Here is a 24,176-nt window from a genome sequence, read left to right on the forward strand (position 1 = left end):
GACAGTTCGGAATAGAGCCAGGCCCCAGGTACACAGTACCCTTAAATTCTAGCTAAGGGTGTTGGAAAGAAGCCCACAGCTCCAAGCTATGCTCCATTCAAGGCCCTTGCTCAAGATGGCCATATGTTGGACGATTCTCATGGTTACCTGATGAGTAGTGATCAGAGATTCCTTTTCACCAAGGAATGAGCTAAGACTGGGAGAGGGGAAGAGCTTTTCAGGTGGCCACAGTGAACAGGACTTCTCAGGACAGACTCCCATCTCTGTAAGTGGAAACCCATTCCCGTTTTGCCAGCTGCCATCATGACCCATCACCGCTGCTCAGAAAGCCACCTTTCAAACATGCTACAATGTTCCCGGTCTGTGGAGTTCACCTTGTCTTCTGTACCAGTTTGGACTTTGGATGTGCAGTTGGTAAGTTCTGAGTTCTTAATTCTACACACAGGGTGTGGTGTCTACAACACAAGCTTCAAACTTCTAAGCACGTGTAGACCCTGTCCTGGGGAGTTATAAATCAGTCAGCTACAAAAGAACCAGCTTGCTGGTTATGGCCCAAAAGCCACAGACAGGGACAGCTTCTCCTCTCTTCTGTAAGTGCCCAACTTGCAGAAGATTCCAAGGCTAAGGTTCAGCTCCACTGCCCTCCTTCATGGGTGGGCATCTTCTATAGCAAAGCCAGGAGCCCTGACCAGATCCTCAGGGACTTTTAGAACTCAGAACCTCAGAGACATCTTGGGGTCCAAGATGACACCCCCTCCCATGACATCACAGCTCCTGGGACCTCACAATACCCTCAGGCTCCCTCTCTTGAACAGCACTTTCTTCTCCACACATCCAACCTTGGTGTTTCTACACTCCCCCTTTCCTTCTAATTCATTCTTTATTCAGAGAGATGTGACGTGACCCTGGGGACAAGGGTCTCCGACTCGGGAACCTGACACTCCAATCCTGATATCTCCCCCAACAGTATCCAAGGCTGTGACGTTGAGCACCAGGTCTGACCCTGAGGTGTCTTCAGTTCCCCTCTGTAACACTCCTGGAAGACCTTCTGAAGCCTGAATCCTACGGTTTAGTCAGGTCGAGAGGTCCAGAGGCGAGGGGGCTTGGCCTGGGGGTCCAGTGAGTTAACTCTCCATTGTTTTTCATTCTAGACACTCAGTAGATGAGCACCCCAGGGCAAACATATTATTTAGAAGTGGAAGGTTTGAGTGGAGAAATAACTGGCTGTCATTCATGTCTTCCACTACAGTGCGACCTCTTTAAACTACGCTCCTGTGCCATAGTGACAACACAATCTTCAAAGTCTGGTGGGAGGGAAGTAGGTTTGGAAGGTTCTGGTTGCCAAGTCCAGATATCACCATGGGGAGACGTGGGTTTCAGGTAGGAAAAAAATGGTGTGAAAATGTGATTTTTAGATACTGACAAATGAGAATTATTATTGTGTGTGTGCGCTTATGACGTGGGGGATGCGCTTGCCACAGCACGTATGTGGAATCCAGAAGACAGTTTGTGGAGTTGGTTATTCCTTCCACTTTTGTCCACACATATTTGCTGTTGTTGTTGTTGTTGTAGTTCAAGGGGATCAAACTCAGGACCTTAGGCTTGAGTGGCAAGTGCTTTCCCCGCGGCACCGGCGCCATCTCACCAGCCTTAAGAAATAAATAAAAATGACCTAGAACCAACCCGAGGGACACAAGGGTGAGACCCCGCTAGTTTTCAGGTCATTTACTTGCACATTGTGGCGCCGGTGAGTTTCAGTGTCTAGACATCTGTTGAGCTTTGACCTCTGAACCTTGATCTTGGCATTAATTTTCCCAAGTCAAGTTGCAACAGATGCTATAGCCGGGGAAATGGGGTTCTAAAGCCACACTGGTTCTATCTCTTGTTCTGGAGGCTGAAAGTCCACACTCAGCCTCCTGGAACGGAAGCCATTCAGCAGGTTAATTCTTTTGGAGGCTCTACAGAGGAGGGTCTGTTTCCTCACTGTGTTTGCCACTCCCAAAGTGCATCACCATGTCCTTCTCATCAGGACTCTGACCAGTCCAGGCTAATCTGTCCCACTCCAGACCCTTCAGTGGAGGAGACATTATTTGGTCTTCTAAACAGTGGGTCTCCGGAGCTGATGGGTCACGAGAACAATATAGCTGGAGAGGGAATAACCAGGGGCACTAGGCATATGCTACGTGATGACACTGATCTCTGTGGCCATCATTCCCTACACACAAGAACAAAGTCATGTTCATGGGAGTTAGCTTCAAAGGCTGGGCAAGATTTGAACCCATGAGTACCGTGTATCTTGTGCATTGCTTACTTGGAGGGAGGCAAGTGACACTTTGTAGATCAATCACCATCTCTGCTTGCCAGTCAATCAACTAGGCCCAGAGATGCTCTTTCTCCCAGGCAAAATGATCTTTAGGGGTATATGTTGTCCACCTTACCTGTCAACAGTTGCTGGAGCCCCTGGAGTAGAAAGGGTCTTGTTTAAGATAGTTGCTATTCCCCAGACTTCCACCAGATGGCAGCCTTGAAACGTGGGGAGGTGGCCCATCTGGCAGCTGTTTCAAGTATCTTTAAGTGGGGGAGGTGACTTCAAATCTCAGAGGCCTGTGCCTCCTTCCTTGCGAAGGGTCACCTCGTGAAAAGACTGTCTGGTTCTGGTTCCTTGTCTGGCCAGGAAGCAGCCGCTTTCTGAAGCGCGAGGCACTTTGCCAGGGGCGTTTCTGCCGTCTCAGCAGTGGATTCCCTACCACACTACTGAAACGCCCCAGGCCCACACCAAAGCCAGACAAACTCCAACCCTTGCACACCCAGCACACTATAGCTATCCTTATTCCTCCCCTCCAGTCACGCTTCCAGAAAGGAAGGGAATGCTGGCCTCTGACGACTTCCGGCCCCTCCCCCATGCCTCCAAGCCTCCTGAACACACAATCCTTAAGGTATTCTGTTTCCTAACTGATACTCTCTGCAGTGTGGCACAAGCCACCTTCCTGGGAAGGGTAGGGCCTTCTGAAGCATCACAGAGCCTCGGTTGTCATCCCTGTTCTTGTGTGCTCCCCTACCCAACTTCCTCTCATTCTTCCAACTGCAGCCAGGCTGTCCTCTCCCCATTCCCCCCTCCCCCATACTGGTTACCCATTCTCCATATCCTCTGCTAACACGCAGGTGACACAGGCAAAGGACCTCTCAGGCCCACTTCTGCACCAGATCCACCACCATCCATCCCACAGGTCTCTGCGGTCCTCTAGAGACAAGACCCCCCCTTCAGACCAGCATCTCCACATGACTACAAACAGGGTCCAAACCTCCCAAAGCTTGTGAAGGTGCTGGGAGAGGGGTGAAGCCCACAGCAGGGATGGGCAACTGTCTGCATGAACAGGAGAATGAGAGGATTCTTACAACCATGTAAGCTTCACATGGTGGCCTTAGAGGGGTGACTCATTCAATACAAATGGACCTGGGTGGCTGTTAAAAGGGACACTTAAGCCACCCCCTACCAGAGAGGGCAGGGGACGCTCTAGGTCCCTACAGTAGTGACTTTCGAGCTGGTACTTTCTCTGCCGTTCTCCCACCCCCAAGTCTGTCTGAGTGTTCTCCGGGAGCCTCAAAGCTGGTGTGTCTCCTTCAGGCTTCCAGCAGTCTCTAGATGAACCGTTACTGTCCCCAGAAAACTGGGCCAGGCAGCCAATGTGGGAGTAGGAATAGAGCCAGGGAGTCTGGCCCTGCAGCTAGCAAGGAGAGCACGCTTTACCAGGCTCCACATTGTACTGGGTACTCTTAGATCTAAAACGCAGGTGGGGCTTATCTTCCGGGAAAATTCTTCATAAATCAGCATGCGTGTGCGCACACACACACAGGGAGTCGGACTGTCAGTGGCCAGCTGCACACGGCTAGAGTGGTGTTCCCAAGACAGCATATGCTGGGAACTTCTGAGGACTCTCCCAGGACACCCTTTCCTTCCGGACATCCCTCCTTTTTTGCATTATATCCAAAACCCCAAATTAGAGAGGAACCCTAGTGTCATTGCCCAAGTCAGACAAGAAATGGTTCATTGAAGGAGCACCACGGGCTGTCCTGTAGTTGGTATGAGGACAGTTACCCAGGAGAACAGCAAGTAAGGGGACTTTAAAAGACCCTGGCTGTAGGCAGGCAGCTCCATGTTCATTTGGCACCCTGTGCGGATGCCTTCTGGGTCAGTGGGCCTGGAGTTTGATGATGATGGAGACAGACAGACGTTACAGCTGAGGAAACTGCTCTGGGCAAGCAGGGACTATGGAAGCTTCTATGCCAGTCTGAGAACAGTGTGGGCGTCCATCTGAGTGGGAGCTGGTGCATCCAGATGGTTTCCATTTTTCTGGGTAACCTTGGAAAACGTGAATCAGAAGGTGGCCATGCTGCCCACAGCTGCAGTGTCGGGGGCGGGGGAGACTGCCTGTGAGTCACAAGCTAGGCTCCCCAGAGCTGTTTTGCACATGTCCGTCTAGGGGACAATTCTTGACTGGCAGTTCAATTTCTTCAGTCCCCTGTTCTCTTATGACTTGGGTAAGTGATATGTATGTTCTCAGTGAAATGACAAGCTTGTTGCCCGACCCCCACTCCACCTCTGGCATTGATGAGCCTAGCTTTGATGTCCTGGGCAAACCAGACTGATCCTTTCAGACCACAGTGCAGCCCTAGAAGAAAGCAAAAGTGAGGACCTTCAATGTTGAAGTCCGTTTCATACTCTTTTAAAAAGACTCCATGGTCTTGAACCCTGCCCACTGCACACCATATCCTAAGCTCACTGAGTCCAGACTTAAAGAGACCCTGGCTTTCATATTCCTTCCATCTTCCTACAGTGATGGCCACAGCGACGTGGGTACAGCGCCTCAGAATGCAACAGAAGGGCTGAGTACCCATCAGTATGGGGCAGTGCAGCTCAAGGTCCTTCCAGCCTAAAACAGGTTTCTCACAACTACTGGGGACTCTGTGCTCTTCTGAGAGAGGAGACATTGTTACTGCCTCCTGGGCCACTGTGATGCCTGCTTTTGGCACAGTCCCACACTGTCATCATCACCGATCCTGCTAAAGTCCTAAGTGGTGAGCAGTCAGTCTCCTTGGTCACTCCACAATTAAGGAAACAGGCTCAGGAAAGATAAGGGGTCTCTCTGCATGGGTCCTTAGTAAGCAACAGGATCAGGACCCTGGACCAGTGGCTTCAGTCACAAGACCTATCTAGTCCCTGCCACTCTCTTCCTCCTCCAGCCCTTCTTGGCTAACTCCTCCTGGTAGCAAGACTGACTCCCTATGTACCATGCATACACTGACCTGTTCCTATTGTTTCTCGCTGAGCTTCCTAGGACAATGTTGTCCCAGCACCTCTGGGTTCTGGCTGGTTTCAAACACACGGGAAGGCGGTTTGTCCTTATTGCAGAGAGAAATGGCTTGCACTGTGGCGGGCCAGACAGACTCCTTCCATCCATTTAGAGAGGCATCTGTCAAACATGGTCATTATTGAAATGAAACCAACTACATTTATAATTAAATGAGTAGTCAATAAAGACCATAATTCCTCTGAGCTTAGCACTCTTCCATTATTTCGTGATCAATTACTCAGGTGTTAAATCCTGTGTGGAATGCTACCCTTTGAGCATGAGGGAAATCACAGTCTCAAACAAAATGCCTACGAATATTGGAAAGAGGCCATCAGTAAGATCAGGCCTGTTGACACGCTCTCCTAGAAGGAGAGCTTGGGGTAGTCGTCGTCAAAGCCTTTGCAAGGTCAGACTTCTTGATGCTCCTTGTAGAAGGAAGGCTAGGGAGGTCCTTAAGCTCTTACCTTAGACTCCAGCCAATCTCTCCCTCCTGCAGCTGCCTCCTGGTTATATGTAATTGTGCCTTAGCAAAGCATGGTCTTGGGAGAAGCTAGGATAAAAAGGGATGGAAGGCTGGCTGGAAGGGGAAGACGGGACATCTCCAACTAGGTAGCTCTGGGAAGTTTACATCCATGCTGGGGTAGCATTTGTCACTCATGTGGTTATTTGGAAGTCTCATCAGCTGTAAATGACCCTCATCCTAGCCCCTTGTTTGTAAGCTCAATAAACTCATCGGCCCACGGAGTTAGACTCGTGTGGAGTTCATCCCACTGGTGCCCTACCCGAGGCGAGTAGATGTGCAACCGTGTTCCTTCAGAAACCCACATAGTAAATCTAAATGGTGACTTTCTCGGTAACGGTGTGGTGCCTGGGTGTCCCTTCTGACTCTGCGTCAGTAGATCACATTCAGCCCCGGTAGAGGTTTCCGTGCCGTGGAAGTTGAAAGCATTCTGTAAGTCACCTGGTTTTGCCTTTGGCTTTCTGGTCGAGGGGCTATTGATGATGTCAGTGCTCCAGGTCAGAGCACACACTCAGCACCCTTCATAGTCTCAGAACGCTTCCAACTCCTGTTGTGCCAACAAACATGAACACAAAATCACCCCTAAGTCTAGAGACTCAAGACTTCTGGGAAGCCTGAAGACTGCTGAAATCAGTCATGCTCAGAGCACCCCTCCTGACAACCTTGGAAAGAACCCTGTGTTCTCAAACAACCCCTGAAGGAGACCCATCCATACTATGCAGTGCTCCCAGGGACTCACACTCCCTGGGGTGACTGGCGTGACCAGCCCTGCATGGAGCTCGGGAAGAAAAAGAAAGACCAGTCTACAGCTCGCCATTTGACCTCCTCCAGAGGTGACTTATGTATGAATACCTGAGACGTCCCCAGGTACCACTGGATGGTGGTGGTGAGACTCACCCTGTTCTTGGCAAACTTGGCAAATGTGGGGAAGGCAGGACCCATTTCAGTACAGGGAAAGAACAGCTGGGTCAGATCTCTAAGGGCTTGTTGAGCTGAGAACAGGAGGGGTGGTGGAGAGTTGTTTTCCAAAAATGGTCTAAAGAAATGTTAGATAATAGGACTAGAATTTTGGGGGGATGGCTTTCTTCTATATTTAACCATGCCCTGCTCTGTGTTCCCAGGTATTCAAGGGCCTGCTTAAGCAGACAACAGAAGCCTTGGAAAGCTTTGGGGTCCTGGAGGAAGGCGTTCATTGCATGCTCATGGTGGGGCCCAAGAACCATGCTGAAGGATGACGGGGGTCATAGCTGGGAGATGTACTAAGAAGTCCTCCCACCCTGGCTTCTACTGACATGGCCAGAGAACTTCTGAGACCCAGAGGTAGTCCAGATGGTGGGCAGACCCTTATAAATTTCCCCCAAACTACTTCTTAGGGGCGTGTGTCAAGGGTCCCTAAACTGTGGCTGGAAGGAGATAAGAGTCCAAGTTCCATTCCAGCCAGTGTGGTGGACGAGACACTGGGGTATTCTTCAGCAGGGACCAGAGAAACAGAGACAGGGCTGAGAGGCAGTGATGTCCCCAGCATCTGAACCTGGAGGAGCCTGTGGGCTGGGGATCCCCCAGGCTGCAGCAGAGGACCTGCGGTCACTTCCCCACACCTGCCAGGACACTTTTAGCTCACCTGTCCAAGTGTCGGTGACTGTGATTTTTTTTCTAAAACATATAAACCCATGTATCAGCTTTGACTTCAGTCAGTCCACCTCTTAGAGTTTGGATGGACAAATCCGTGTCTGAGGTGATCTTTTGTGGCGTTTTTTTACTCTCCTAAAAATGGAAAATAATCATGCCCATGATAATCACGGACAGTAAGAACACTGCTGTATTAGCCAGTGTGGACACTCAAAGGAGGTCTAAAAGGAGAATGGAGAAAATACAGCAACAAGATGTCACGGGGGAAGTGACATCCAGCCAAATGTCCCAAAGGTCTTACTTAAGAGCTAGCCTCAGATGGCTTTGGAGTTCTGGTTATCTCTGGTCCACCCTGAACATGTTCCTTCTATCAGACTATGCTGTAAACAACCAAAAACAGGATTAAGCCAAGTGACTTTGGATGAAGAGGGACAGTTGGGGAGAAAGGGACCTGGGCTCCCCAGGGAAGTTCTGTGGAGAACTCTCTTCAGAGGCCCCTTCCTTAAGGGGCTGCGTTGTGTCTCCATGGTAGAGTGTCAGCCTGGTCAACTCAAGGCCTCAGGATCCATCTCAAGCACAAACCAAATGGAGACGTCTTGACTGTTTTTCCCACACTGTTGGTGGCTCATGGCTGGGTTCTGTGGAAACTGGAGAAAGACATGCCACGTAACATGTGGTTTTTCAATCAGGAACTGTGCTACAGTTTAGTGAAAGAACTTGGAACAGACCGGTGCTGACTCTCCAGCCAGCATCACATGAGGAGCCCTCAGGAGGAATCTGGAAATAGGAAGCCTCACTCGGCTCAAACGCCGAACACAGCTGACCTCGCTCCCCTTTGGAACCCCTTCCTCCTGTCTGAGTGATGGGTGGTGTCTCCCTTCAAACCTTGGTCTGGAGGAGAGAAGAATACATTCAGAGGGATGAGAAGTGTGGCAGAGTGAGAACAGGAGAGAGAGAGAGAGAGAGAGAGAGAGAGAGAGAGAGAGAGAGACTACCATACTGAACAAGTTTTCTCATTCTGGGACAGGACAGCTTTGGAAAGGAGAGGTGGGCGGGATATCCCAAGAGGGTCTTACTGAGTAAATAGTACAAGGCTGAGATGTGGTCAGCAAGGCCCAAATGTTCTCTGACACGGACAGCTGCTGGAGGAAGCGTGGTCAGCTGAGGCACGATGACAGCCTTGGCTTACATATGCAGCTGGGAGATATTGTTTCAGAGGTTTCCTGTTCTCCAAAGTTTGGCTCCTCAGTGTAGCCCTTTTTGTCCAGGGTCCATGGTATCTAGAACATCATCATTATTGCTAGCATTTTGTCTAAGTCCCACCACAGTTACCTGACAACAGCCAGGTATGCCTGACTCACTGTAAAAAGGGCTGCTTGCCCCCTCCTCTCTCTCTCTCTCTTGCTCTTGCTCTTGCCTTCCCGCTCCTGCTCTCTCTCCATTCCCTTCCCCCCCCTCTACATGCTCATGGCTGGTCTCTACTTCTTTCCTCTTCCTCCTCCTCTTCCTCCTCTTCCTCTTCCTCCTCCTCTTCCTCCTCTTCCTCTTCCTCTTCCTCCTCCTCCCTCTTCTTCTTCTTCTTCTTCTTCTTCTTCTTCTTCTTCTTCTTCTTCTTCTTCTTCTTCTTCTTCTTCCTCCTCCTCCTCCTCCTCCTCCTCCTCCTCCTCCTCCTCCTCTTCTCTCTCTCTCTCTCTCTCTCTCTCTCTCTCTCTCTCTCTCTCTCTCTTCTACTACTCTCCTCCCCATGCCCCGAATAAACTCTATTCTATACTATACCATCATTGTAGTCTCCCTCAGGGAGAGGATGCTTCAGCATGGGCCCACCAAGGCACCCCCTACCCCACACCTCACCACACAGTCACTAAAACATATTCCCCCCTCTATTTATATTTTTGCAAATGCATCAATTATCGTCTAGAGAGAAGTCACTGGGACAGACTGGAATGAACCAGTAACATGCCTCCAACAGGGAGGGTATGTTTAAGAAATTAAGGAGAGATGGAGATATGGCTCAATTGGCAGGGTGATGTCCTGGAATTCACAAAGCTCTGGCTTTGATCCCTGATACAGCATACACCATGTGCTGTGCCATACACTCGTGGTCCCATCGCTTGTTCAAGCTCAGGCCCAAAGTGAGGACAAGACCCTCCTGATTCTGTGATGTCTGAGTGGAGCTGTGGCAGCAGGAAGCTTAGAGCTCAAGTATGAAGTACAAACAGGAAGCAGAGAAAGTTGACCTGGACACAGAGAATGGCTTTTGAAGCTTCAAAGTCCCCCTTCAGTGCCATACTCCCCCAATAGAAGGCCACATTTCCTAAACCTCTCGAACAGTCCCATCAACTAGGGCCCAAGTATTCAAATGTCCAAGACTCTAGGGGAACTTTCTCATCCGAACTATTACAGTGGACTGGTTAAGTCTTTCTGGAAATATTCCTGGAGACACATTCAGATGTGTTCCCATGGTGACTACAAGTCATGTCAGGCTTCCAGCTAATATCAACTATCACCGATGGTATGGCACTGAGTGAGGAAAGGACCAGAGAGTGTCTGGATGGATATGTGAATGGATGGAGAAGTAGACAGGGGACAGACAGACACAGACAGACAGACGGAATACCTAACCATGCTTACTGGTAACAGTGATTCATGAGTGGGACGTTTAGCGTAATTGTTAGTTTGTCACAATCTACAATCACCCGGAAAGGGAGTCTCAATGAGAGACCGTCCACACCAAGGCTGCCTGTGAGACATTGTCTTGGTTATTCTTGGCTATTGCCTTGATTATGTTGATTGGTGTGGGAAGACCTAGGTTTAGCCACCAGTCCCTAGCGGGATCTGGGACTCTGAGAGAAAGAGAGAGAGAGAGAGAGAGAGAGAGAGAGAGAGAGAGAGAGAGAGAGAGAGAGACAGAGACAGAGAGAGACAGAGACAGAGACAGAGACAGACAGAGACAGACAGAGAGAGACAGAGAGACAGAGGCAGAGAGACAGAGACACAGAGAGAGCACAGAGAGCAAGCAAGCAAGCATTAACTCATTCTCTGTGGTCAGGATGCTTCAGGACCTTGCTGCCTTGATCCCACAATGATGGGCTGCAACCCAAAACCGTGCATTAAAACCAACCCTTTCTCCCCCAAGTTGCTCCTGTCAGGACATTTTTATCATAGCAACAGGAAATGAATTAAGACAATGAGCTAAAGAATTATAACTCAAGCCTTTTTGCATCTGAGCTTTAAAGGGGGGAGGGGGAGAACATGTCTATGTTTGGGATACAAAAGCAATCGCTCCCTGACCTAATTTGGCTAGAACTGAAGCTGAAAGGCAGAAGGGCTTAGGGAAAGTGCTCCCTCTCCTCGTCCTCCCTCCCTGCCCAAGAAGCATGGACTTCCCACAGCACATGGGATGGGGTCTCAGCCAATTTTATTTGAATCTTCAAAGACCAATTACCTCATCTGCCATCTGGCGTGTGTGTGTGTGTGTGTGTGTGTGTGTGTGTGTGTGTGTGTGTGTGTGTGTGAGAGAGAGAGAGAGAGAGAGAGAGAGAGAGATACTTGTATATGTGACTACATGTGAATGCAGAGATGACTTTTGTAACAACTAAAAATCTAGTCATTGGTGGCAAACAGTTCAGGGAAATGTTTCTTCGTTTTGGTTGTAAGATTTGGATGTGGTTCTTTAATGCTTAGTGACTCCCCACTGATTTTGCTGTCCCAAGCAAAGTCGGGAGAGCAGAACAGCACTGTAACCATCTGCCCACAGAAGGCTTTTAGCAAACTTTGATCCCTTTGGACAATAATAACTTCCCAGTGTCAGACCTGGCTAGTTGAGGCATCTTATTGTTACTGAAAATAGGCTTTCTGATTAAGTCATTTGAAGCCACCAAATGAGTTGAGCTGGCCACGCTAGGGCAAAGAGAATCATATTTTAACCATCTCTAATTTCAAGATTCCTCAAAGATACTTTCTGGGTCCGTGTAAGAAATCAGATCCTTTGAACCATGTGACCTCATTCTGGTTGTACTATGTCAACAAACCAGACTCTCTCTGTCACAATCTGTAATTCTCTGGTGCTGGGGCCAGGCATGTTCTTCAGGCCTCATCAAAGCCCACCATGCCTCAAGGTTTCTGTGACACTGGAATCACCAATCTTCCCCAGCTTTCCCCCCCTTACAACAGCTGCCAAGAGCCATATGACATCTCAGAGCCCGGGCTCCATGTCATCCCGTAAAGTCCCTCCATGTGCTGTAAACACCAATGGTGCCATTTGTAAGAGAGCTTGGTTAATGGAAATCCAGTTCCTCTCTAAGCAAAATGTGAATGGCTCTGGGTGGGGCCTGCTGCAGGAGAATCTTGAATCTTGGGAACGGAGGGTTTACGTCTGTTTTGCTCCAAGCTGCAGCTTTGAAAGTCTCTCTGTCCTAATCTCTCTAGTTTCCACTGCATCGATTTTGTGCCCAAAATAATTATTGTGTGTCTGCTTCTTATGACCTCAAGCATTATTGGATTTTTTTAAGAATGGCCAGCACACTTCATTGATGAACAATGTGTAATCATGATGGGACTGTGCTAGCCATTGAAGAGTTCATAGTAGGCCCATTCTGGGATCTCTAGGACAGCGGTTTGAAACCTGTGGGGTATGACTCCTTTGGGAATCAAATGACCCTTTCACAGGGGTCATCTAAGACCATTAAGAAAACACAGAGATTTATATTATGATTTCTAACAGTAGCAAAACTACAGTTCTGAAGTAGCAGCAAAAATAGTTTTGTAGTTGGAGGTTACCACAACACGAGGAATGGTTTTGAAGGGTCACAGAATGGGGAAGGTTGAAGGCCACAGCCACAGATTGTTTCTGTCTCTATGTGTTTATAGCTATTAACACATAATATAGAGTTATGTGTTACCATAATTCAAAAGCAAACACGTAGTTCCAGCTACTCAGGAGACTCAGGTGGGAGGGTCACTTGAGCCGACAGGTTTGAGAATAGCCGGAGTGATGATATGTGGATAGACTGACTCAGAAAATGAAGCAAAAGAAATGATGCCAGGGGCAGCAGGTGTGGTCCAGTTGGTAGAGCATTTGCCTAGACCCTGAAATCTGGTTCAGTATTCATGACTACATGTGAAATGGTACCAGTCTGTGGTGAAAACACCAGAAAGTTAAGCATCAGAAGTTCAAGGTCATCCTTAGCTATGTATAGAGTTGGAGGCCAGCCTGGGTGGGATACACAAGACCCTGTCTCAAATGGACGAACAAACGAATGAGTGAATGAATGAATGAATACATACATATGTAAATAAACAAATAACACAAACAAAAGATTTGTGTTTGTGGGTTTTGATACTGTTGTTTTGTTCTGATTTTTTTGGAGGCAGACAGGGCATGGGGAAGAAAAGTCTTATTCTGTGTGGCAGGCTAGCCTGGAACTTGAGAGCCTCTATCTAGTCTCAGCCTCCTGAATCCTGGGATTAGTGATGTGCACCAGAAACTCGGCTTCTCTAGCTTGCTGTTCATTTTGAAGCCAGGCTCTCGGGACTAATTTACATCCAGTAAATCACCCTTTTCAGATGAATAGTTCTGTGTCTTGACAAATGGCATACACTAACCACTAACAGTAACCGATACATAACATTATTATTAAAACAACCTCTTTTCTAGTCAGCTCCTCATTTCGTCTCTGAGCCCTGCCAAATGCCGATCTGTCTGGTCCTCATGGCCCTGCCTTGCTCCACAGTCAGGGAAACAGAGCGAGACTTCCGGCCATTTGCTTCCAGCAGGGTGGGAGACTCATCCACGCCGCTGTGCATCTGTAGTCTGTTCCTTTTCACTGCCTCATGTTCAATTGTGTCTGGGTAGGAGGGCAGGTCTACTCACTATCTGAGAAGTCCTTTGGTCATTTCCAGCTTAGAGCAATTATGAGTACAGCTATTGTAAATAGATCTTCAACCCAGGAGCTGTGGTAAGTGTATTTGAACTGTAGGGAACTGCCATATCTTCTTCCTAAGTTACAGGTGTGGGTTTCAGATCTAGAACGCAGGACTCCCAAACCTAGCTGTTCACAAATCAGCTTTGAGACACAAAATCTCTTGTGTTTCAGTGTCCTCATTAATAACAGCCAGAAGGTTTTAAGGACAAGCAAGTATTTGAAAACATTTAAAACAGTAACTTGCTATGGTCCTGATGCACCCCAGATGAAGAGTATCAGAATACCTGAGGGTATGGTACAACCCTGCCCCCAAAAATGGATAGGAATACTCTGGAGGGGTTTCCAGACCCCTGCCCCCCAACACATAGACACATGGGCCATCTCCCCCTCTTCTGCACTCTAAGAAGTGCATTGCCATATAAAAATAGAGAAACAATCACCCAGTGTAACTTAGTTAAGTTTCTACACAGTTTAGGGTGTGTACACCACGCCCTACCCTTTCCCAGCATCCCTTGCTCAAATCTATCTGCTGTCAATTGCATAAAATGATCTCCAAGGGGCCCCATGTTATTCCTCTCAAAAATCTCTCACCTCCTTTCCTCCAAATGTTCCAAACACCTCACTCACATGCTCGGCGTCTCCTGGAGTACTCACGTAACTCTGTCCTTGTGGGTGTAGCATTAGGGTCTGTTGGGATCAAATACATGTCTCCACTGGGACTCAGGTGGCAATGTTTCAGAGGAGGGCTTCTGGATGACTTTCCCTCCAAACTTGGGAGAAGTGGGCGAAGCTGACGGTGTGGTTCTGGGCAGAGGTAGCTCCTCTCTGTGCCTCTCATCACTTGAAGGTTTCCCTGGGAATTCCGCTCCTGCAAGGAGGGCGCCAAAGGCTCCATGGCTTTGGAGACAGGCTGCTGTGGCTAGGAAGCTCCTGGCCTTTGAGAGGTCCCCTTTTGAGGGAACTAAGCCTTAGAATGCAAAATAGAGTGTTACCTTTGATCCCCTCACCTTCTGATCTCCCTAAAAAAGAAGAGAGACAGCTCTTGTCTCACACACTACGTGGCTTCTAGTTAGTTCACAGCCGGACTGTTCACACCAGGACACTTTCTACTAAACAACCAAATAAGGAGGAAAACTTACACTAAGATAGTTTCCTGAGTCCATGTGCTGAAAATTTGTCCACTGTCTGGAGCCAGGCTTTGGGAAGGCAGGAACAAGAGGAAAAACTATGTTTGGTGGGGGTGTGTGTGAACTGGGGAGCTGTGTCATGGTGGGAATGTGGTAATGGTGGAGGTAGGTTCACAGTCGGTACTGGTGAGCCCAAGACATACTCGCATCAGCAAGGACGAAGCTTGGGGCTGTCTAGAGAGGATAAACAGCCTCCTTCGTAGCAAATGCTTTCCATCTGTTGCAGCCAGGGCTTTTGTTCCAGAAGCCTCTGTGCTAACACGTGGCTCAGCTCCTCTCCTGAGCACTGAGGAAATGAAAGGAAGCGGAGAGATCCTTGCTTTAAGTCAGGAAATAAACTGGCCGCTCCTCAAGAATGCTGCCTGCCACTTGGGCCAGCAACGGACAGGATGTGGACTTGATATTTCACATTTGAGACCCATAAACCAGAGAACACAATGTAAGGGAGGAGGGGAGCTGCCGATCCAAGAAGGGGGTTTGCACTCGAGTTAACTGGGGAGACATTAGGAGCTCTGTCTGCTGAACGTGGATATTAACCATGAATCCGGGAAACAGGCAGAATTTAGTCAAGTATTAGAATAGCGAGTTCTCACGTCCTTGAAAAACATGTCTCACGAAATAGCTGAAGCAAGGCGGGGTGGCAATGGCATATCTCCTGGATCAATATGAGTTAACTTGGAATGCATTCTCCTACTGGGAAGAAGTTGGGAAGTTGGAAACAGGAGGAAAGGGCACTCTGGGAGTCACGAGGGGCCTGCGTGTGGGTATGCATCTTAGAGTCTATAAACACAAGACTCAAGGGCAGTGGAAATTGCCATCTTGAGTTAGCCCCAAACATGTCTGGCTTCATAGCATAGAGCAGTACAAGGGCTCTGAGATCCACCAGGTCTGGGTTGGCTGGTGGGCTTGGATGCTGTCATGGCCCTTGCATGGTAGGTTGCATAAGTGAGTCAAGGCTCAGTTGCCTAACTATAACTTGGAGTGTGGTGGTTTGAATGAGAACGGCTCTCAACTGCTCTGGTTCCTAGTTAGTGCTACTGTCTAGGGAGGTTTAGGTGGTATATCCTTGCTGGAGAAGGCATGTCACTAGGACTGGGCTTTGGGATTAAGAGCTCAGTGACCCTTGGAGCTCACCTTCTCTGCTCCGTCCTTACAACTGAAGATGTGATCTCCCAGCTTCTTTCTCTTGCCACCATGCCTGTCTCAGATCCATGATGGACTTCATGCCTGCAGAACCAGAAACCCAGATGAACCCTTTCTTCCATGAGTTGTTTTGGTCATGGTGTCTTTTCACAGCAACAGAAAAAGTAATACGTGAGTGATACCACGTGTTCTCCAAGGACATGGCTCTCGTTCATTCCCTACCACCTGATTGTTTAGATCCTGAGCCTCCGGGTTCATTCTGGTGATGGATGCTCCCCTTGTGGGCATCACTGGGCACTTTGTTAGAAACAAACAGCATGATGTCTTGGTCCTTGGGCTGGGATAGCTGTGTATGCACCACAGTAAAAGGCCTGGGTCTTTCTCATGGAACATATGGGAGGCGGAATCTAGTAGTGACTGTAGGCAGATAAATATGCGAACTTGACGCTGTGGGAACCCCAGGCTCTTCAAGATCCTCCTCTTCCCCAACCTCCAAGTGAACAGTTTGCTCTGCCACACATGTCCTGCTGTGGTGTGCTTCTTGCCACAGGCACCAAAGCCATACTGGCAACCAAGCGTTAGCAGAGACTCCCGGGATAAGCCTCTACCCTTTAGAAGTTGCTCTCTCTCTCATACGTTTGTTACAGCAACCGACAGCCATCTGGTTGTGTGAAATAAAGAGTGTTAAGATGATTTGGTTAAGATATGTAATGTTAGCTTGTGGGCTCTGTCTTGATGAATGTGAATGAGCTGTGCGGGGGTAAACTGTGTACTTTGAAGAGGAAAAAGACTAAGGGAAACAGCCTCAGTAAGAAAACCGAAGGGGAAAATGAATGTTTCCGACGCATCCTTTCACTGTAAGACCTGGAACGGGTCCTCTGTGTATAGTTTCAACTCTGTGGCCTTTCTACCTTATCCTCACACTTTACGTTTCTCTTACCTTTCCCATCTGTGATTCTCCGAATGAAAATGGCCTCCGCAGACTCAGAGGGAGTGGCACTATGAGGAGGTGTGGCCTTATTACAGTGGGTGTGGCCTTGTTAGAGGAAGTGTGTCCATCCGTAGAGGTGGGCTCTGAGGGTTCAGAAACCGAAACCAGGCCTAGTTGCTCGGTCTCTTCCTGTTGCTTTTGGATCAAGATGTAGAACTCTCAGTTCTTTCTCCAGTCCCATGTCTGACTGAGCACCACCATGCTTCCTACCAAGATGGTAATGGACTAAACCCCTGAACTGTAAGCCAGCCCCAAATAATTGTTTTCCTTTATAAGAGTTGCCAAGGTCATGGTGTCTCTTCATAGCAATAGAAACTCTAACTAAGACAACATCTCTCCCACCCACCTCCTTTGTCCTTATCTTCCCATCTTCTCTCTCTCTCTCTCTCTCTCTCTCTCTCTCTCTCTCTATCTCTCTCTCTCTCTCTCTCTCTCCCTCTCTCAAGAGGTTTTGTTTCAAATTCTCTCAAAGATATTTGAATCACAGAAGTCTCATTTAATTCATAGTCAGTGATTCTTGAAATAGAAAAATTGATACAAAATGACGCAGACTGGTTGGGAAGATGGCTTAGTCAATAGTGACTGCCTGAGTTCAGTCCCCAGAATCTGTTTAAAAGCTGGGTATGGTAGCATGCTTGTTATTTCCACATGGGAAATCAAGATTGGAAGAGTCACAGGCAGCCTAGCCCAGCAGTGTCCCTTGCGTCCCACTGAACAACCCTGTTTCAACAAACAAGATGGCCAGCTTTCTTAGGGAACCTACCCAAGTATGGCCTCTGGCCTTCACACACATGCATTCTGAATTTCCACCTTTCCTTTGATAAAATGGGGAAATATTCTAGTGGACTACAAATGGGACCAATGTGCAGGCTATGTTTTCTTTCCACTCCCTTCAATTCCTTATATTATTTTAGGCAAGTCGGGCTGCTGTCTGGGTCTCCATTATCTCGTCTTTGTAGAGAAGCCAAATTGCATTTTTAAGGGTTGTGTCCCTATGGGTTTGTGCAGATCGGGAAGCTGTGTTTGTGTTTCGTCTGCAGAAGATAGACACTAGCCTGTCCATCCCTCATGTAGAAGTCAGGATTCTCATTGGCCAAGGCTGGCGCTGTGCTGTGTGAGTCTGCAGCAACTTCCTCAGGTGGCTGGGCCTGTGTAGGACTCTGTCTATGGTAGCTTGAATCCTGGATCTGGTGGATGTGATGAGCCAGTGCCCGATTTGAGAAAGGGGAGCCGGATGGGTTATGCACAGGGACAAGTATGAATCACTTTTGGAATTCTGGGACGTTCTTCAGAGGAAACTCATGGCAGGGTGAAGGGGAGCTGGAGAGAAGAACAGAGGACAGCCATGATAGTTCCTTTAGCTCTACTGCAGGACCAGCCACTCAGCCACCCCTTGGAGTCACCTGCACAGGGAACAAAGGGTCCCACCTTGTGACCAGCCTTGCTCTAGGGATCTTCTTCCTGGTTTCACCTGACTGCATCTTCTAACACATAACCATTTGGTTTCTCTTTTCTTGGGATCTCAACGGGCATCTCTAGACCACAGCCTCTCTTGTAGAATCAGCAGAGAGCCAGTCATTATGAGGAACACATAAGCTCCTTACTGGAAGGTCTCATCACTCTGTAACAGGACCAGCTAGGTGCTACTCTTGACCTGGGAAACTCCTGTCTCTTGCTCCTGTTGACAGAGCACAGACTTCCAGTACAAGGAAGGTTAACGATGAGGTATCTATGTGTGTCTTTCCATCCTCCACCATCATCATCCCCTCAGCCTAGACTAGGCAGCAGTTTTCTAGCCTTTGCTGATGCCTTTGGCTTTGCCTTTGTCTGGTTTCAGTTCTGTTTGTTAAACTGTCGGACAAAGTGGAAAAATTAACTTCATAGCTTCTGAGAATCAAACTTGCAATTATGACCAAGTCCAACAAGGCTGTTCTCAGGAAACGCTTGAGTCTAGTTCCCAGCTCACCTTGTTAATCAAAGGATAGAACTGTCCATGAACCCAACCCAGAGGTTTCCTTTCCAAGTACAGCTGGATCTGCTGGGGTCCTTCTGAGTCCACATTAAGCCTTTTATTTTTTTAACAGAAGTTCAGCTGCAAGCCAGTGTTTCTCCCTCTAACTAGAGGAAACCATCCACCTCTCAGGACACTCATCACTGAAAGCCCACACATGTGATTCTGGCAAAATAGAATCTTCTTTTTTCCTGACTGTGTAAAATGCAGAGTACCTGGCCTCAATCCATATCAGTATGTGGTGGGGAACAGGCCAGGTTTTGAACCTATCAATCACACAGCAGGCTAGCCTGATTCTTCTGTGTAGGGTCAGGTGCTCCTCCTGGCCAGTGTTATGAACTTTCACTGTGGGATATTGGGAAGGAGTTCAGTCCTCCATGGGATCTTAAAGCCTTTCCTTCGTACAGCCCTCAGTATCCCATGGTTTCATCCTCCTCCTGCCATGTAGCAAATGCTGGTAAAGATATTGGAGGGTCTCTCAGTTCTGCTTATGACCCAGCTCAGACAGAATCTAGGCTCTTCCTGATGGGCTCAGCAAAGGGGCTATTTACAGAAACCATCCCATGTAACAAACACTGGCCAGAGTTCTTTCATGTCAGTCCCTACTGTCAATTGGAGGGGAGTTACCTCTGTCTCACTAGGGCACCACAAATGGGCTGAACTCTGTTTTACAGAGGGATAGCCACATTTCAGGTTACTTGCTGTGGGTACATCATCCTATTACAGCACTTCCTTTACCCCACAAAAATGCTTTGGGAAGAGATGTAGGCAGTCAGGTTTTTTTTTAATGAAGTATTTCGAAAACCTACTATGTATGAGGTCTTGTTCTAGGTACTAGAAGTAGTATCAATCCCTCCTCACAAAAGACTTTTGCTCATTTGAACTTCTATTTTAATAGAACAAATAGATGATAAAAACATGGAGGAAAGGGGTATAAATAATGCATCAGTAACCTGGCTAGAGTAAGTTAAGGAAGGAAGGATTTGTTTGGACTCATAGTTTAAGGTACAGTCATCGTGGCAGGAAAGACAGTGCATCCAGACCACCATGAGGCATATGGTCACATTGCATCTGCAGTCAATAACTGGAAAGAGATTAATGCTGATGCTCAATTTGCTTTCTCTTTTCATGTAGTATAGAACCACAGCCTAGGGAATAGTGACACCCACAGTGGGTGTTTCTTCATACTTCAGTTAAGCCTATCTGTATATCTCTTGCAGAAATGTTTACATGCTGCCAAGTTGACCATATTCACCATCACAAAATGATCAGATTTAAACCATAAAATAGTCTACATTTTCAGTTATGATTTTAAAACGCTAAAAACCATTAAGAAGGTAATTGTGTGCATACAAATGGGAAGAGATCTATAAAGATGGCAGGAGGGAAAGTAGAGGGAACCCCAATTCCAAAATCTTGAATGTACTTGATATCATGAAATAGGTACCAATGGTGCTTCATCCAAGGTGCACACAATGGCCCAATTCTGGCTTGGGAGAATGACTTTGTCCTTAGGTGAGATAGAAAGACTGTAAGGCAGTCAGAGTGGGGAACACCAAAGATGTGGAGTGCAAAGTGGCACAGGTTCTGTATGTATTGCTCACATGAGATGTAACTAGATACTCTGATGGAGACCACAGAAGGAGTGACAGAACTCAGAGCCATCCACATGTGATGTCCTGAGATACCAGTTGAGATCACACATGGATTTTTATTAATGGACAGAAATAGGGATGAGACCCTGGAGCACTCCAACACAGAGCTGGAGGCATAGATCTGGAGATGTGCTGAGACACCCATTTCCTTAATGTTCACTGCCACCTCTCCCTTATCAAAAGCCCAAACATAGGGCTCTCCCTGTGCCTTTTTCCTTGCTATCTGATTGACTTAGCTCCCAGCTCCCGGCTCCCGGCTCCCAGCTCCCAGCTCCCAGCTCCCAGATCCCAGATCCCAGATCCCAGATCCCAGATCCCAACTCCCAACTCCTAGTACATGGGCTCTATCTAGACAGAGCATTTTCTAGAATGTACTGTGGACTTCAGGCACTAAACTCCCACTGATTCACTGAGTATGTGTGACCACCACGGCACTGTGGGGCTTCACTAGCTTCCCTTTGGCTGTACCATTCCAGATGCTGGCCCTGTGGGATTATGGCTTACAGCCACATGCCTTCTGGGAATTGTCCTCAAGCCCAGGGAACATCTGACTCAGGGTTTCCCTGATTCCTGTGATGATTCAGAGCTAGGCTGGTTTGGAGCATAGAAAATGGAGATGCAGGCCCTTGGCATTGGCTGGAGCATTAGTGAGGAGCCATCCTTGAGACCTTCAGAAATCACTGGAGGGCTTATTTGAATTCAGGTGTAGACCAGCTTTTTCTGTCCCGTTCTGCCTTGCCTGGCATTCCTGCAGTACTCCCCTGGGAGCCCTCCTTATAAACCTTCCCAGAAATTAAGAGATTTCAGGTGTGTTGACCCCATAAATGCTACCATTTGTTGAAAAAAATTATCTCCCGGAATAAACCAGGACCTGTGTTAACTATATTTATGGCTTCAAGGGCTTCCCCATGCCCCCAGTATACTGAGTTCTCTTTTTCTATGACTTTTAATGAATGTGTTCCAATGTTCCATGAGGGCGGGAGCCAGGCAAGTCCTGCCTGGTACCATAGAAGACACTGAGAAAGTTCTCATTGAAGGAGTGAACCCACCCAAAGCAACCTACTTGTAGCCAAACAAGACTCCCTATGGCAAAAACAAAAAAAAAAACAAAAACAAAAAAAAAACAACCCTGAAAGCATATTGGGGCTCAGTGTACCACTGAGGAAGCCATGGCACAGCCCCTGAAGGGGTCTTTCCTAGCCCCCGATGACAGCTTTGTGGGCTCTAGCTATGACTATGGGCTCTCTCTAGTTAGCAGTTTTCTGTGTATATACCCCCAACAGTGAAGGTTAAGTCTACAAGAAGGGTGGCGTGACAGCCCTTTGTCTAAGGATAAACACCAAAGGAAAGTGGACAGAAGAAAAAGACAAGTCTTCTTCCAAAGAAGTAGAGATAAAAATGACCAGGAGCAGGGTCGTGAGACAGAGTGTGACAGACATGATCAGGGCGGGATGACCAGAGGTCAGAAGATCTTTTCAAAACAAGACATCAAAGTAAAGTTTTGACCCCAGATCAATGCAAGAGTCATCTGCCTCACTTGGAAGGCTCTTAGACAACCCTCCATATTCAGTAAGCTTTGTGCAGGTTTCATAAGGACACTGTACTCCAGAGCCCATCTCCAGTGCCATTCAGGCCTGGCCCATAAGAGAAAATTTGGGTTTTAAACAGGGCTCTTAAAGGCAGAGCCTGTAGCTCTGTCTGTCTTCCATCAGCAATGTGACCCAGGCAGCAGGCCTACTTTCCACCCAGGTCCCTGTGGTCACTTTCAAGACCCTTTTCTGTCACACCATTCTTCCCCCTTCCAAGCACCATTCACTGTCACAGACACCACCATTACTTACACATGCCAGGTCCCTCTTAGTACATGGCTCATCTCATCTTCATGACACCTGTCACATGCTGAGGCCAAGATCAGACAAGAGGCAGCAAAGTTGCCAAGGACACATGGCCAGCCAGAAGACGGTCCACAACTTCAGAGCTTTTAGAACGAACTTGTAGATGGGCTCAGCTCCAACAATGGCTCAGGGTCAGGCAACCGTCCTCGAAAGCCAGGCGACACATGTCACCAAGCCAAAGGGATCATAGTCACACTCATGGCTGCTGATCATGAACTAGTCTACTTCAAAAGCAGCTTCTCATCTAAACCACTCCGGATCAAGCAAGACACCCTCTGGAGAATCCTTGTGGAATGTTCCGTTATCTGAATGGTAGTATAAATTCTCCCAAGGACCCTACACTAGTGCCAAATTCCCATCATGGGATCAAAGACGCGTTTGCATGAGAATAGTTCTTAGTAGGGCTTTGGGAGAAGAAAGTAAGCAGTGGAAGCAACATTGGGAAGGATCATCAGGATCATAGCTTCTGCTGTTAGATGTCTTGGGTGACAGAAGTCAGGCATGTTGGGGAGGCAGTTACAGCTAGAGGCAAGGATGGTGTTCTGGGGGACACACCCATCACTGCATGCTTCCCCCAGGGCTATCATAAACTGTGTATGTAAGTGCATCAGGCTCGTTACTCAGTATTTGGACAACACGGCCAGTATCATACTGACCTCACATACTGGCCAGACATGTCTATCCAATTCAAACACTCACAGCAGCCCCTGACTGGGGGAGGGAGGATTGCCCTGGATTTATAGATGGGCTTCAGGTAGCCTAAAACTTTGGACTGCAGCTCACAGACAGTCATCCCCTTCCTCCTACCCAGGTCTGGAAGGAACTTCCGCTCTCACTACCGCAACATTGGCTTTGGCCAATGGAATGTGAGCTGTCACTGTGCTTGAGTGGTTTAGTTGTCTGTCATACACGGTCACCCGCTACTAGAGGATTTAGTGCTTGCTACTTCCCTTTCAATCCAGACCCCAGAACAGCGCCTGGATGTAGAGCCGAGCAGATTTCAAGGCACATAGCTTTGCCGAGCTGATGCACACAGCCTGAAGCAAAGGCTGCCAACTGAGTCCAGGTCTAGCCAGCTCAGCAGCAGAGGACGTGTAGATTCCCAGACCTGGGTGTCAATATCTGTAGAAGCCAGGAGTCATTTGTTATGTGGTTTTGTGATAACCAAAGGCAAGGACACACTAGAGTCCCGTGCTAACAAAGTCCCGTGTTCTTTGAATGACAGGGCAAACCGTGAAGAAGCAAAAAGTGAGGATAAGCTGTTCTGCTTGCAGATGAAGCTTCTAGACTATACAAAGACACAAGTGAAACATAGCAGCTGTTATGAAGAAGGGCTTGCTCACAAATCTCCCTAGATTTAGGTCTCCAGAATGTTTTCCACATGTAGTTTTATCTCTAATTGTTTAACAAAATTATACCGAAGAGAATCGCTATGCTTAATGTCCTGGTCCATGTGCAGGTACATCATTCCCCTTGTTTAAATTAGATAGCTGTGCCTGATTTCAATCTCGTAGATGAAGCCCGTGTACTTGGTGTCAAAATATGGGCAGGAATAGGGGCACTGTGAAGTTGTTATGACACCAGGTCTGTCAGCTCCGATGCCAGGCATCTTGGTGGACTGAAGCTCAGACCTTCCCTATCTGTCACATGTGGGGTAGACCGTGTGGACTGGCAGGTGAGGAGTATTGGGAAGCGTTGAGAACCAGGGCATTGAGTGTGCTCAAGTTGAGGGTTACTTAGTTTGTGTTTGAATATCCATCTGTTTACTATCTCTCTTCTCCTGACATAAATTAAGAAAGTACTTATGATCCTTTATTGCTTACTTTTCCTTATTCCACTGGGCAACAAAATCACCCTGTGGTTGTAATTT

At 47.9% G+C, this 24,176-nt stretch overlaps 1 long non-coding RNA gene across 13 annotated transcripts; it reads right to left on the reverse strand.

Annotated features, from left to right (window-relative positions):
- Positions 1 to 1,710: 1,710 nt before the first annotated feature.
- Positions 1,711 to 22,660, reverse strand: LOC134480410 (uncharacterized). Of its 13 annotated transcripts, XR_015629231.1 has the most exons (6): positions 22,253 to 22,660; positions 16,695 to 18,065; positions 15,746 to 15,838; positions 14,079 to 14,292; positions 5,305 to 5,471; positions 3,027 to 4,670 (listed from the first exon to the last, which is right to left on the reverse strand). It is a non-coding gene; the product is annotated as an uncharacterized LOC134480410 (long non-coding RNA). The 13 variants fall into 13 exon arrangements; XR_015629234.1 differs by lacking the exon at positions 14,079 to 14,292; XR_015629232.1 differs by lacking the exon at positions 16,695 to 18,065 and having other exon boundaries at positions 14,052 to 14,292; positions 22,253 to 22,552.
- Between the last annotated feature and the right edge of the window lie 1,516 nt (positions 22,661 to 24,176).

Source organism: Rattus norvegicus, chromosome 9 (genome assembly GCF_021556685.1).
Source record: "Rattus norvegicus strain SHRSP/BbbUtx chromosome 9, alternate assembly SHRSP_T2T, whole genome shotgun sequence".
NCBI classification, from domain to species: Eukaryota; Metazoa; Chordata; class Mammalia; order Rodentia; family Muridae; genus Rattus; species Rattus norvegicus.